The sequence below is a fragment of the Diabrotica undecimpunctata genome, chromosome 1 (assembly GCF_040954645.1).
Source record: "Diabrotica undecimpunctata isolate CICGRU chromosome 1, icDiaUnde3, whole genome shotgun sequence".
NCBI classification, from domain to species: domain Eukaryota; kingdom Metazoa; phylum Arthropoda; class Insecta; order Coleoptera; family Chrysomelidae; genus Diabrotica; species Diabrotica undecimpunctata.
The window spans coordinates 199,379,665-199,393,783 of NC_092803.1; the positions used below are offsets into that span (position 1 = coordinate 199,379,665).

General features: G+C 31.3%; 1 protein-coding gene across 1 annotated transcript in view; it reads left to right on the forward strand.

Annotated features, from left to right (window-relative positions):
* Positions 1–11,318: 11,318 nt before the first annotated feature.
* LOC140432842 (cilia and flagella-associated protein 47-like) overlaps positions 11,319–14,119 on the forward strand; it is a 76,761-nt gene continuing 73,960 nt past the window's right edge. The window contains exon 1 of the mRNA XM_072520976.1: positions 11,319–11,481. The gene's annotated coding sequence lies outside the window, so the exon portion shown is untranslated. The remainder of the gene's footprint in view (positions 11,482–14,119) is intronic.

The following is a 14,119-nucleotide window of genomic DNA, read 5'->3' on the forward strand; positions in this document are numbered from 1 at the left end:
AGGCTTAACACTTACTACTCTCCTGCTTCTTACGTTAAATGTGAATAACAGATTATTACACAATAATTGATAACAGAAGTAGTTATTTCATCTTTTCTTAGGCATTTTTTAGATTAGACACCATTTTACATACAGGTCTTTCTTTATTTGTGTCAGCTTTTTAGAACTGAATTACTATACAACAGATATAAATCTACAAAAGCGGTATAATATGTATTCAAACAGAAGTGCTCTATCTACATATCGATAGCCTAATGCTGACAAATCGTAACCCACAAAAAATTGAAAATTCATATTTTTGTGTCAAAGGCAACCAACCGTACATCCCTATATGCTGTTAAATTCTCGTAACCTAAATAAAATAGTAAGGTGGCCATTCCCGCGATTTCTAACAAGTCCTAACCCGCTCGCGTTGTTTGTTTACTTCCAACTCATCTTATCCCACAGTGTAGCTTGAATGGCAAAGCGTGTTAAAACAGTCAAGAATGTTAGGAAGGGAATATACTAGTTATAGAAAGCTACAAAACATTGTGAAACATGATATTCTACGCTTTGAACGTAAAATGAAGCCAGCCTGTGTCTCGAAGTTTTGCGCTACCGCGCCGACTCGCTTTTGCCAAACAATATCAGAAAACTTAAGAAAATAAATATTTTTAAAATTTTGGGAAATGTCCTGGTAACAAAAAAGATGTTCTTCGCTCATATGGTTACATACAAGGAGAAAAAAAGATGTTATGTAGATGGACCTTCCAGGCGAAGTGGTACCTACGAATACTTTCTGACAGTAAAAGGCTGTTATGGAATACTATGCGTTTATTTCTTCTCCGGACTAACTCTTTGTTTTGGAATTAAACAGAATATATTGACATGTATAAATTTATTATATTAGAGGATGAAAATTACACTCTGCTTGTTATTTCTTAAAACTATGAATATATAAGTTCTGTTATCTACAATTATTTAACGATGTTTCTGGATGGATTTGAGTACAAGAGATTGGACTCAAATATTAATATTAAAATAGCAAATACGGATAGCTTATCGAACAAAGAAATAAGAGAAATAAATTATTATTATTCCATAGATACGAAGTATTAGGTGAATAAACTAGCGAAACTTATTTATTCTAAATAGGAAAATATTTATGAAGAGTATTGATTCTGATTTCTAACAGCAAATAATTATTAGTGATTATACATGAGAACTTTTCATAATTGTAAATAACATATACCAGGTGACTAAAAACTATATAGAAATACATAGATACTTTAATTATCTTACATGTGAGTAGGTAGGTACATTACACCTCCTTTTGTAAGAATGAAAATAATTGTAAAATGAATTTTCATTTAAATGGTATAAAACATTTGTATACATTATTATTTTATTTTAACACATTTAAATAGTTTCTTTTAGTCTCGATAGTCTTTCACTTCGTCTTATCGGTGTAGTCTCTGTGAAACTAGTCTCTTCACACTTTTTGGATTCACTATAATTATTGTCTTTATTATGTTTACAATCTATACTTAAATCTGTCTCATGTACATGTTTTCGTTTACTTTGACATATATTTAGTGTTAAACAATTTGTAATTTGTTGACAACTATGTGACGGATTTCTACGAAATCGTCGGTAAAAATATTTAATTATCCTGTATAAAATATAAAGTAACATACATTTTATCAAAAATAAGATTGCATAAGTGAAATAAGAACTATTTTTTATTGTGTCTGAAAAATTAATATTTGTTTCTGAGGTCATTTTCTCTAAATTATCTAGTTTATGGCTTGCTAAATTTAATGCATCTCGATCGAGATTATTTAATTGTAAGGGAACAAGGTGTAATTTGGATTCATTATTTATCTTAATATCATCACAACAGACTTCTGGAAGGGATAAATCTGGAATGATAGACTGAAAATTACTTTCTTTTGGATTTGAGACAGATATCAAAATAGTTGATCCGGTGTAAGTTTTGCAATTATTCGAAGTAGAAAAAATACCTGTGTTTGAAAGAACAATAGATATTGGCGTACTAGTCTGACAGCTTAAAGTTAAATCTGTTGGTTTGGGTAAAACATATATCCAAGAATTTGGTTTGTTTAATTTATGCCAAATTTCATATTCTGTTTGAATTATACGAGTATCGCAACTAGATGGTATGTTTGTTATTGAAGTTAACAATTCAGTTTCACAAATTGGATTAGTGTGTGTAAATCGGAAAGTATCAGGATTTTTGCAAATAAGTTTTTCTTCATCTAATGAATAACAGTCTTCTAATGTATCAATAGTAACATAAATGTTTCTATTTTCTGAAAGAACAAGATATTTGACAGATGGAAGAATAAAGGTAAGTCTCTTTAATGTTGGATGAATTATAGGAAGAGATATTAGTTTAAAAAGAGAATAAGGAGTATTACTAACCAAAGGTATACTAACCGTAATTAAAATCTTGTTATCAAAATATATATATTTAAGTAAAATGATATCGAAATATTTATGAGCATAATCGATAGTCAATGGAAATGGATAAGTCGATGTACTAGGTAAATGCGTTACCGTTTTAGATAATTCTTGAATTAGTTGCTCAGGTGTTATAACAGAAGGATGAAGGTTATTATTTCTTGCAAATAGAATAACGTTTATTAAAGTAGAATATTCTTGTTGTAATTCTGTTATAAAGAAAGTTAGTAAGGTAAAATGTTCTTCAATTTTTTGTTTTAAATCTAAATTAAAATATTTATTATTCATTTTATCTGTGTAATTGGTAATTGATTCAAAATTTTTATCAAAAATCACTTTGTTTCGGTCTAGATTTGTAATAGAGTTATTAAAATTTGCAATCGTGGCTTTTACTACATGAATTTGTTGTTTTAGTAAATCAAGAAGATGATTTTCGTTACTTTCAGCTTTGTTAATAGCATTATTGAAATTTTCAGCATCATCACTGTCTAAGGTACCGAATAAGGTCCTGAAAACAGATCCAATTGCATTAAATAGAGCGCGTTTTGGTCTAAAATGTTCATGCAGAATTATGTTTTTTAAAGTTTGTTCATCTTGAAAGAGTCTAGGTATGATTTGTCCTAAGAGTTTTAGTGAAGTATCGCATAATCGTAATTCAATAAGAACTGGTTTGTTTTGACACAGTCTTAATGTTTTTTGATAGGTGAGATCTACAAAATTTAATTTGTCTGTAAAAGGTTGTAAAGGAATATGACTTAATATGTTCCAATGAGTTTCAATAAATTGAACATTTTTTATGTGTTCGTAATAGATTCCAGGTGATTTGTTGATAGGAGTATTGGTATATTTCTTGTGAATTTGTTCACTATTTGTCAGCCATATTATTGCATACCTGAAACAAAAGCATGTTTCAATCTATTCATGTGAACTTTTATTGGTTTTTTATTTACTAAAATTGTGCAATTGACAGGAGAATTTATCTCTAGAATTTTATAAGGTCCATTATAATTTTGTGTAAGTTTTTTGGTTTGACCCTTCTTTGTTTGCTCATTTTGGAGATATACTAATTGTCCTTCTAAGAAAACGGTGTCATTAATCTTTTGGTCATAATATTTTTTACTGACTACTTTAGATTCTAATAGATTCGTTTTTGCTAACTCATGAGATTTTCTAAGCTTAAGTGTTAAATTATCTAAATAATCTTCATATGTATATTTGAGTTCTACTGGTCGTATTATACTGCTAGGTAGATTAGGTGTATATCCAAATATTAGTTCATATGGTGTGAATTTGGTTGAAGTATGATTAGTTGTATTATATGAAAACATAGCAAAATCTAGCCATTCGTCCCAATCGGATTGATCAGCTTTAATATAATGTTTAAGGTAGTCTGCTAAAGTAGCGTGACTCCTTTCTAATGCAGCATTTGATTCTGGATGATAAGCAGTACAATTTATATGTCTGATTTTAAAAAGCTTGGCGATTTGAGAAAATAATTTGGAAGTAAAATCTCGGCCTTGATCAGTAACTATTATATCGGGTTTTCCAAACTTGCAAATAAATCCACGAACCAGATTTTCAGCGATAGTCTTGGTTTCATGATTCGGAATTGCATAAGCTTGAGAAAATTTTGTTAAGTCATCTTGTAATGTTAATATGAACTTATTACCTGACTCGGTTAAAGGTAAAGGACCTACTATATCTAAAAATATTTTTTCTAATGGATTTGAGCTTGTTGTTGTTATCTCCATGGGCTTTACGAATTTTTTTCTAACGAGTTTATTTTTCTGACAAGATTCACAGGTTTTTATAAAGTTTTTAATATCATTTTTCATATTATTCCATTTGAAATGTTTTTTTATACGATTGTATGTCCGATGAAAACCAGAGTGTCCAGCCGTAGGACTAGTGTGATTCTCTTGTAATATTGTAGTTATTTCCTCAGGTTCAGGATTTGTTAGTATATCATGATAAATGATAATAGATATATCAGTTTTTCTAAAAATAAATCTAATCATAGATCTAATTTTTCCCCAACTTAATTTATCGTAGCTAAAAGTTATTCTGGGTAGGCAAATTTTTAATATTTTATCGTTTAATAACCAGTCTCTTAATTTTATTAGGGAATTAAATATATCTTCATAAGAGGTATTGTCCCAATAATTATTTTTTATAAATATGTAATAAAAGTTTTTATTTTGATCAGAAATATATATAATGTCATTTAGTCTTGGATTTTTGGCTTTCAATTTTTCTATATGACTGAATTGTTTATTTATTTGTTTCTGAACGATCTCATTAAAATTTAAATCTACGGAAACAAACAATGCTAAATTTTGTGAAAATGATGTAATCTTTTCATTTGTTTCTTTTATATTATCATTTGTTATTAATATAGTTTCGGATTTAGATAAGAACTGTGAATAAGTGTCATTATTTTCTTTACTCATTTTGTTTATTTGTAAGGTGATTGTTGCCGGGTTTTTGTTTTCTTCGCAAATATTTGTTTCAGATATGGTTAAAGGAGGACGACTTAAACAATCAGCATTTTGATTTAATTTACCTGGTTTATAAATAATTTCATAGCTATATTCTTCTAATGCTAATCTCCACCTAACGAGTCTTGATCCGGGATCTTTTACATTAAATAGCCATGTGAGTGGTTTATGATCCGTATAAATGAAAAATTTATTTCCGTACAAATATGGTCTAAAGTGTTTAACACTCCATACAATTGCAAGTAATTCTTTTTCTGTTGTGCTATAGTTTGATTCCGCTTTGTTCAAGGTACGACTAGCATAAGCAATAGGTAAATCATCTGGTACTTTACCTTGAGAAAGTATGGACCCTATTGCATAATTACTAGCATCCGTTGTTAAGACAAAGGGTTTGGTAAAATCTGGATACTGAAGTATTGGTTCTGAACAAAGTATTGATTTCAGGTTCTCAAATGACTGTTGTTGAATGCTTGTCCAATTAAATTCAACATTTTTCCTCAGCAGTTTTGTTAAAGGTTGTGTTAAAGCACTGAAATTTTTTATAAAGCGTCTATAATAACCAGTGAGACCCAAAAAGCTCTTAATATCTTTTTGTGTTCTGGGTATAGGAAAATCTGTAACAGCACATACCTTTTTTTCGTCCGGTTTGACACCAAATTCAGTTATTAAATGTCCTAAATACATTACTTCGCGACGAAAAAATTCGCACTTATCTGGTTGTATTTTTAAGTTGAATGTAGACAATTTTTCGAATACTTCTTTTAATCTTTTATTATGATTTTCTAATGTATCGGCATGAATGACTATATCGTCGAGATAGACAAAACATCTGTAATTTTGTATTCCTGAGAGGACAGTATTCATTAGCCTTTGAAAAATACTGGGAGCATTTTTTAATCCAAATGGCATTCGTGAATATTGATAATGTCCAGACGGAGTTGAGAAAGCAGTCTTTGGAGAATCCTCAGGATCCATTTTGATCTGGTGAAATCCTGATGTTAAATCTATTGTTGAAAAATATTTTGAATGACCCAATTGGTCTAATATATCGACTATATTCGGAAGTGGAAATGAATCTCCTATAGTAATATCATTTAGTCGTCGATAGTCTATAACAATTCGCCATTTCTTCTTTGCTGAAGCATCGGCCTTTTTTGGCACAACCCAAAGGGGCGAATTCCATGGCGAAGTTGATTCTTCGATAATACCTTGATCTAGCATACCTTTTATTTGAGTTTCGACTTCATGTTTGTGTACTTCAGGATACCTGTATGATTTAGTGCTAATAGGTACATTAGAATTTAAAGGAATTTTGCAAGTTATGGCATTTGTACTGGTAAGTTGATCTCCTTCCAGATAAAAGATATGATTGTACTCCTTGCAAATAGAAATTAAAGATGATTTTTCTTCACTATTTAAATGATCTGTTCTCAAGGCATTTTTTAATTTAGCAATTCTGTTAGAATTCGTATTATCTTTATAAGAAGACATTTTTCGTATATTTGCATTGTTTTGTAAATTTGGAATTTTTTCTATTGCTACTTGAATATCGTTTAATTCAACATCCGTTTCAGTAGTGTTTACGATTGAGGTTAAAAAGAAATCATTTTTTACTTTAACAACACTAGGACATAAAAATACACCTTTAAAGATTTCGCGTTCGGGACATAATCCTTCGCTTAATTCATTATTTATTACTTTAATTTGAACAATTGTTTCAGTTCTTGCGGATAGAATAGTTTTATTACTTCTTGAGTTAGAATTAGAGTTTTGATTTAGTATAAGATCGTCTGAACAGGATTTTTCTTCTGAACAGGATTTTGATTTATGATTTCGTGAAGAGTTACAAGTTTTATTTGTGCATATCTCAGTGGATTTTACACATTTTGGACTTGAATTTTCTTTGGATTTAGAGTTAGATTTAGATTGAATTGGATTGGATAGTAGTTCTTCACTACTTAAGGTTATTTGGATATCATTGGTTTCTAAATAAGAATGATCCTCTATGGATTTAGCATCATAAGGAAATATTTCATCGATATTAGAACTTGTCTCGATATTTTGATCTCTCAGAAATTCGTCATTGTCATTGTTTAATGGAGATTTTATATATTCGATTGGAATAGAACAACTTTTAAAGTTTAATTTATTTTCTTTATAATCAATTTGGCATTTATTTATTTCAAAAAAATCGCTACCTAATATACCGTCGAAATGAAGAGGAAAATCGTCTTCTACGACATAGAAAACATGAGTTTGGACAAAATCTTTTATCTTGAAATTTACGTTACAACTACATATAGTTTTATTTGGATTTAAGACATTTTTATCAATGCCTCGTAGAGTAATAGACTTAGAATAAATTTTTGGAATGTTTAGTATTTTTGAATATTTAATTAAAGAAATATCTGCGCCTGTATCGATTAGAAACTTGCAAGAGGATGGATTAGAATTATTTACTAAGGGTAAATCTACATAGGAAGTGACTGAGAAGTTGATGGTTGTGATACGGCCTGAACTGAACGAACTCCTCGAGAATCGACCGTTGGTTGTCGAGGATTTTGGAAGTTTAAAGAATTTGTTGGATTTTTGTTTTTATTGTTAAATTCGCGTTTTCTACATTCTTCTATAACGTGACCTGGTTTTTTGCAGTATCTGCAAAAACGTTGGGAAGTGTTGGTATTTTCTTTTCTTAAGTTTGGAGGAAAATCAGAATTGGAATTTGAATTTGAAGGTTTATAATTTTGATTTTGAGAATTTGACCTTTGAAGATTTGAATTAGGATATTTTGGGTTTTGAAAACTAGAATTTTGAAGATGTCTAACATTTCTATCTGAATTGTTTTTATATCGACAGTTATTTGAGGAATGGTTATTTCGTTTGCAAATATTACAGAATGGTCTGAAAATTTCTTGTCTTGATAACTGTTCTTGTTCTTCGGCAATTGCTATAGCAACAGCTCTTTCTAAGGAATCTGGATTTCGGGCTTTGATTAAAATAGAGAGGTCTTTGTTTAATCCTCTAATAAAGACATTTAGTGCTTGAGTTTTTAAGAGTTTAGTACATGCATTTCTTGCATCTGGAGATAAGTCTGGATCAAGTGTATTTATTAATTTTATATAGCAATTTTCAACTTTATTTGCAAATGACATTACATTTTCACTGGGCATCTGACGTAAGGAATGTAATTCCAATTGCCACTGACCTTCAGTTCGGCGTTCAGAATAAGCATCTAATAAGAAGTCTTTTAAATCTTTCCATTCGTCAAATGTTCTATTTCTAGTTATGGCCCTAGCTTTATCGGTTAATTTAGTTTCTATAATGGCTAATAAGATGGGTTTGGATTGCGGATTTACTAAATTGTATGCTTTATCACAATTGTCTATGAATTCGTATAATTTTGATTTTGTACCATCAAATCGAATGAGAAGTTTTTCAGCTATTTCAATTGATACTGACATTTTATTTGAATTAGAAGTAGAAGAATTTGAAAGAGAATTTGAGTCGGGAGAAGGTATTTGTTCGTCAAATAAGTTACTTATATCAGGATATAAAGTAGACATACGTTTACAAGATTTTTAAAATATGAGACAGAATTTAAGATAGAATGTACTTACAAGTAGAATATTGTTGTTGGTCGCATAGTCTATTATTCCACGGGTTCACCTCTACTTCCGATGGAACTACAATTGGGTTATGACTGGAACTGGATTTCGAACTGGATGTACTGGACCCCAATGTAATTAGTTGTAGTGGCGATTTTTCCACACTGACAGTTTTTTTGAATGATTCCTCGAAGGAAACAAGTCAATTCAAAAATTCCTCAGCTCTCCTTCTATCAGCAATCAGAGGAACTCTGCTACTAATATCCCACGTTCTGACACCAAATTTTGTTATGGAATACTATGCGTTTATTTCTTCTCCGGACTAACTCTTTGTTTTGGAATTAAACAGAATATATTGACATGTATAAATTTATTATATTAGAGGATGAAAATTACACTCTGCTTGTTATTTCTTAAAACTATGAATATATAAGTTCTGTTATCTACAATTATTTAACGATGTTTCTGGATGGATTTGAGTACAAGAGATTGGACTCAAATATTAATATTAAAATAGCAAATACGGATAGCTTATCGAACAAAGAAATAAGAGAAATAAATTATTATTATTCCATAGATACGAAGTATTAGGTGAATAAACTAGCGAAACTTATTTATTCTAAATAGGAAAATATTTATGAAGAGTATTGATTCTGATTTCTAACAGCAAATAATTATTAGTGATTATACATGAGAACTTTTCATAATTGTAAATAACATATACCAGGTGACTAAAAACTATATAGAAATACATAGATACTTTAATTATCTTACATGTGAGTAGGTAGGTACATTACAAGGCGATAAATTACAAGTCTGCAAATTGATGTTTCTTAACACACTAGGAGTAGGAGAAAAGATGGTACAGAACTGGGTAAGTGCGACACGAAAAGATGGATTTCTAGAAAGTTGTGACATGATCCAAACAAGGATCAAAGAAAAAAGAGAGTCTACACCAAAAGCAAAACAGGACATTTTGCAAGTACAGAATTTACGAGAGTTTCTGAACAGGCTGCCTAAAATAGAGAGTCACTATTACCGCAAGTCTACTGGAAAGTTATACCTGGAACATAATTTCAAATCGAAAACTGAAGTATATCATCTTTATAAAGAACAATGTAAAGACAGGGAGGTACCATTATCAAATTGTAAATTCTCTACAGAATTTGACGAAATGAATTTAGCATTGTTTAAACCACGCAAGGACCAATGTGATATATGTTCATCTTACAAGATGAAACAGGTTACAGATGAACAATATGCATCCCACATTAGAGCAAAAGACCTAGCACGCGTCGAAAAAGAAACCGATAAAACCAGAGCCATCCATAAAGAAATTTACTGTTTTGTCGTTGATGTGCAGGCAGTCAAATTGTGTCCAGTGTTACAGGCTAGTTCTTTGTACTATAAAACAAAGCTACAAGTACATAACTTTACAGTATATAACTTGGAAAACCATCGCAGCATGAATTTCGTTTGGAATGAGACTAAGGCAGACCTTGATTCATCTGTATTCACTACGTGTTTAATAAAAAATCTAGAACAATATTTGACCTTTGAAAAGAAAAATGTTATAATATTCTCGGACGGCTTTGGTTATCAGAATAGGAATGTCGTCCTTGCGAATGGTTTTTCGGTTTTAGTTTCCAAGTATGAAGTCGAGATTGAGCAAAAATTTCTAGAAAGAGGCCACACTCAGATGGAGTGTGACTCTACCCAGTCTAATTGAACGAAGACTAAAAAATCGGCAAATATTCCTACCCTCAGACTATATTTCGGTAATATCAGAAGCCAGGAAGAATCCTGCACCTTTGGAAGTATCCTATCTCACCCACACTTTTTTTCTAAACTACAATGACTCTAAAAACTTTCGCTACAGCTCAATTCGTCCAGGTAAATCAAAAGGAGATTTGAAGGTAACAGATCTTAGAGGCTTAAAATACCTACCAAATGGGGATATATTATACAAACTGGCCCATGATCAAAAATATGAACCTCTTCCTCAGAGAAAGAACACCGTCAATCACGATTTGGTTTACGATCAACTTTATTCGAATAGATTAAAAATAACCACAAAGAAATGGAAGGATCTTCAAGATCTAAAGTCTGTATTACCTGCAGATGTGCACTACTTCTTTGATACGCTGCCTCACGAAGTATTAATCACCAAAGACAATAACAAAAATCAAAAAAAAAACCAAGATTTAAACTTATTATTTAGTTATTTTATTTTAATTATTCCTAAAAATGTTAACTGTAACGTTGTTTAAATGGTATTCGCTTAGTTTGCTACATTTTATTTTAAGTAAACACACATTTGTATCTGTTTTTATTTGAAATTATTAAAAATAAAAAAATAAGGATTATGATTTAAAATGACGTAAACCACACTTTTATGAGAACACCTTGAGTTATAATAACTTACTACATTTTCTAAGAGTTCGATATACTCGTAAGCCGCCATGACGTTGGTTACAATATGTCGTATCCCTTAGTACCCTGATCAAAATTAAACAAATTTATATTTTTACAATAAACTCACTTAGTAGCCATTACATAATTATTTATTTAAGAAAACATTACACAAGCAATCTTTTATACTTATGCTATACAGTTTTTTGTGCCTCTTGTAAAATTTTCTAAAATTGGGTTACGACCTATCAGCATTAGGGTATCGATATGTAGCAGAACATACCAAGCTGACTGATAAAATATTATCCTGTCAATCAGTTCACTTGTCACTTTGGTTTAACTTGTCAATATTTTGATTATTTAATCTATCATAAAATATAATTTTTTATCTAAACACAAGCAACATATTATTTTACTAATTATTAATATAATATAAACGATATAGGTTAGTAGAAATTCAAAAATATTACAGCTTATTCAAGATTACAACATATTTTATTAATGTAAGTATTTTAGTAAATTTATTATATATTTTTTTATTTAATTAAACAATGGGTAATTAAACAGTACTAGTACTAAGCTTTGGCCACATTATTATTCTTGTATTTAATTCAAGCTGAATCGATATGTGGCCGGTTAAAATATCGCGATATTTTCACTGGTGCCAGGTTTTCGAATCCGTGCTCTTTACGTAATAGTCATACTACAATTTGATGTGCGCCCCACAAACAAGAAATTTTTAAACCATCGATATTTAGATTGAAATATGTGGAGGATAAATTAATCTACCTACTTTTTTAAAAGCACTTTTTTCCATTTGTTGATGAAATATATTACAATGACATATAGATCATTCCTCCTACGGATAAATGTAGGAGAGGCTGGGAATGCGAGGCTTTTAATAAGCAATTTCAACGAGTGGAATCCGGTTTGGATTTGGTTAAGGAATGTTATCTCGTTGTAAAAATGATTGGTTTCCCGGTTCTTGCTTTATATGTTCTGCAGAGGTCTTTAGCCTGTCCTGTATTAGGGATCTTCTGCTATCATCAATCGTTCTATGAGTGGATTTGTGCTTTATTTTGTAGATATTTTTCAGAAAGACGTTTACATTAAAATTAAACACAGTTTATTGATGCAGTAAATCAGCCTCAGAGTTTAGGGTAAAATGGAAGGTGGAGCAGAACCCCAAGGGAAGGTGAGCTCCCAAAGTGTAGAAGACGCTATGTCGGAGCCCATGAAGAACTGGAGCGGACTATTAACCTAACTTAACAACGCCCTCTCCAAGGTATGGCTTCTCCTGAGAATGGGAATGGGTTCAGTAAATGTCTTATTGTATTTCGCTTTGTCAAATATTTATTTAATAGGTGCTGGTTGTAGAACTGTTTGTGTGTTTTTATGTAAATTATGATTGTACGCTACCTTTGATGATTAATGCTTCTTTCTTTCTTTAGAGTACTGGGCTGTAAAATTTTGTGGCTGAACTGCATTGAATCTCGCTGGGGGTGGATAATTTACAAACATTAGGTGTTTTTCACTCTTTTCGTTAGACGAATACTGAAAATAGGTGCACGTCGAAATAACTTTGTATTCCTTACGTATATTAGGCGGTGTCTACGGGACTGTATCACAGGCCCCTTCCCATATCAGTTGGCCCAACGTTAGATTGATAAGAAAATTAAATTTTAGAGAACAAAAATAAAAGCGCAGCGTAATTTTTAGAAGTTTCAATGTATCGAACAACATTTTTGAATTTCCTAATTATAGAAGATATTTTATAACGAAATGAAAAAAAAAAACTCATATAATATGTAATATTAACAAAAAAAAATTGGAAAGTTTATCACTGAGTTACATTCCTTTTATTTTTAATGAAATCCACAATTCTTCGAAACATGATTTTTACCAAGTTCTGACAAAACTCTAATATAAACGAATTTCATATTTCTTGCAAGATGGACCTGTTAGCATATTTTCTCAAAGCTTTTTTCATTTCGCGCCGCAAAGTCTCTATCGGGACTGTTAGAAATCCATTCCAGAAGTGGTTCGCCATGGTCTTCAATCCATTTTAAACTCTTTTTTAAGGTATGACAACCTGCGCCGTCCTAATGTTAAACGGTGTTTTATAATCGATAGAAGAGAATACTTATAAACGGAGAACGATTGAACAACATAAGATACGCTGATGATACTGTCATTTTTGCAGACAGTCTTAACGGTCTACAGACACTTGTCTCCAGGGTGGCTGAAGTAAGTAGCAGGTTTGGGCTTGATTTTAACATCAAAAAAACCAAATACTTGGTTATAAGTAAAAATAGGATACCACCTGGTCAATTACTAGTTAACCAACAACCTATAACACAAATCACCAACTTTTGTTATCTGGGTGCAAACTTAAATGAACAGTGGGACCAATCGACGGAAATTAAGATAAGGATCGAGAAGGCAAGATCAGCTTTCGTCAAAATGAAAAAAATCTTTAACAGCCACGATATAAAATTAAAAATTAAAGTTCGTTTACTAAAATGCTACGTATTCTCCGTTCTTTTATATGGCGTGGACTCATGGATCTTAACTGAAGCATCACTGAAGAGACTCGAAGCATTTGAGATGTGGTGCTATAGACGCATGTTGAGGATTTCCTGGATAGACAGAGTTACCAACGAAGAAGTACTACATAGAATGGGTAAAGAGCGCGAACTAGTCATAACCATAAAACGTCGCAAACTAGAATACCTGGGCCATATAATGCGCAATGAACAAAGATACAACCTACTTTGGACCATAATTCAAGGTAAAGTGCATGGAAAAAGAGGTCCAGGACGAAGAAGAGTATCCTGGCTGCATAACCTGCGAAAATGGTTTAACTTAACCACTACCGGAATTTTCAGGGCAGCAGTCAACAAAGTCAGAATAGCCATGTTAGTGTCCAACATCCGTAACGGATAGGCACCATAAGAAGAAGAAGAGATTTCTCTAAAATATTCAAATATTTGTCAGTGTTTACAATCCCAGCGATAAAAATGTAACTTTCCCACACCTTTAGGCAACATGCTGCCCCAATCATGACAGATGCAGGAATTTGACATTTCTCTTCAGACAGTCGGGATGAAATGTTTCATTTTTCCTGCGAATGATGCGACT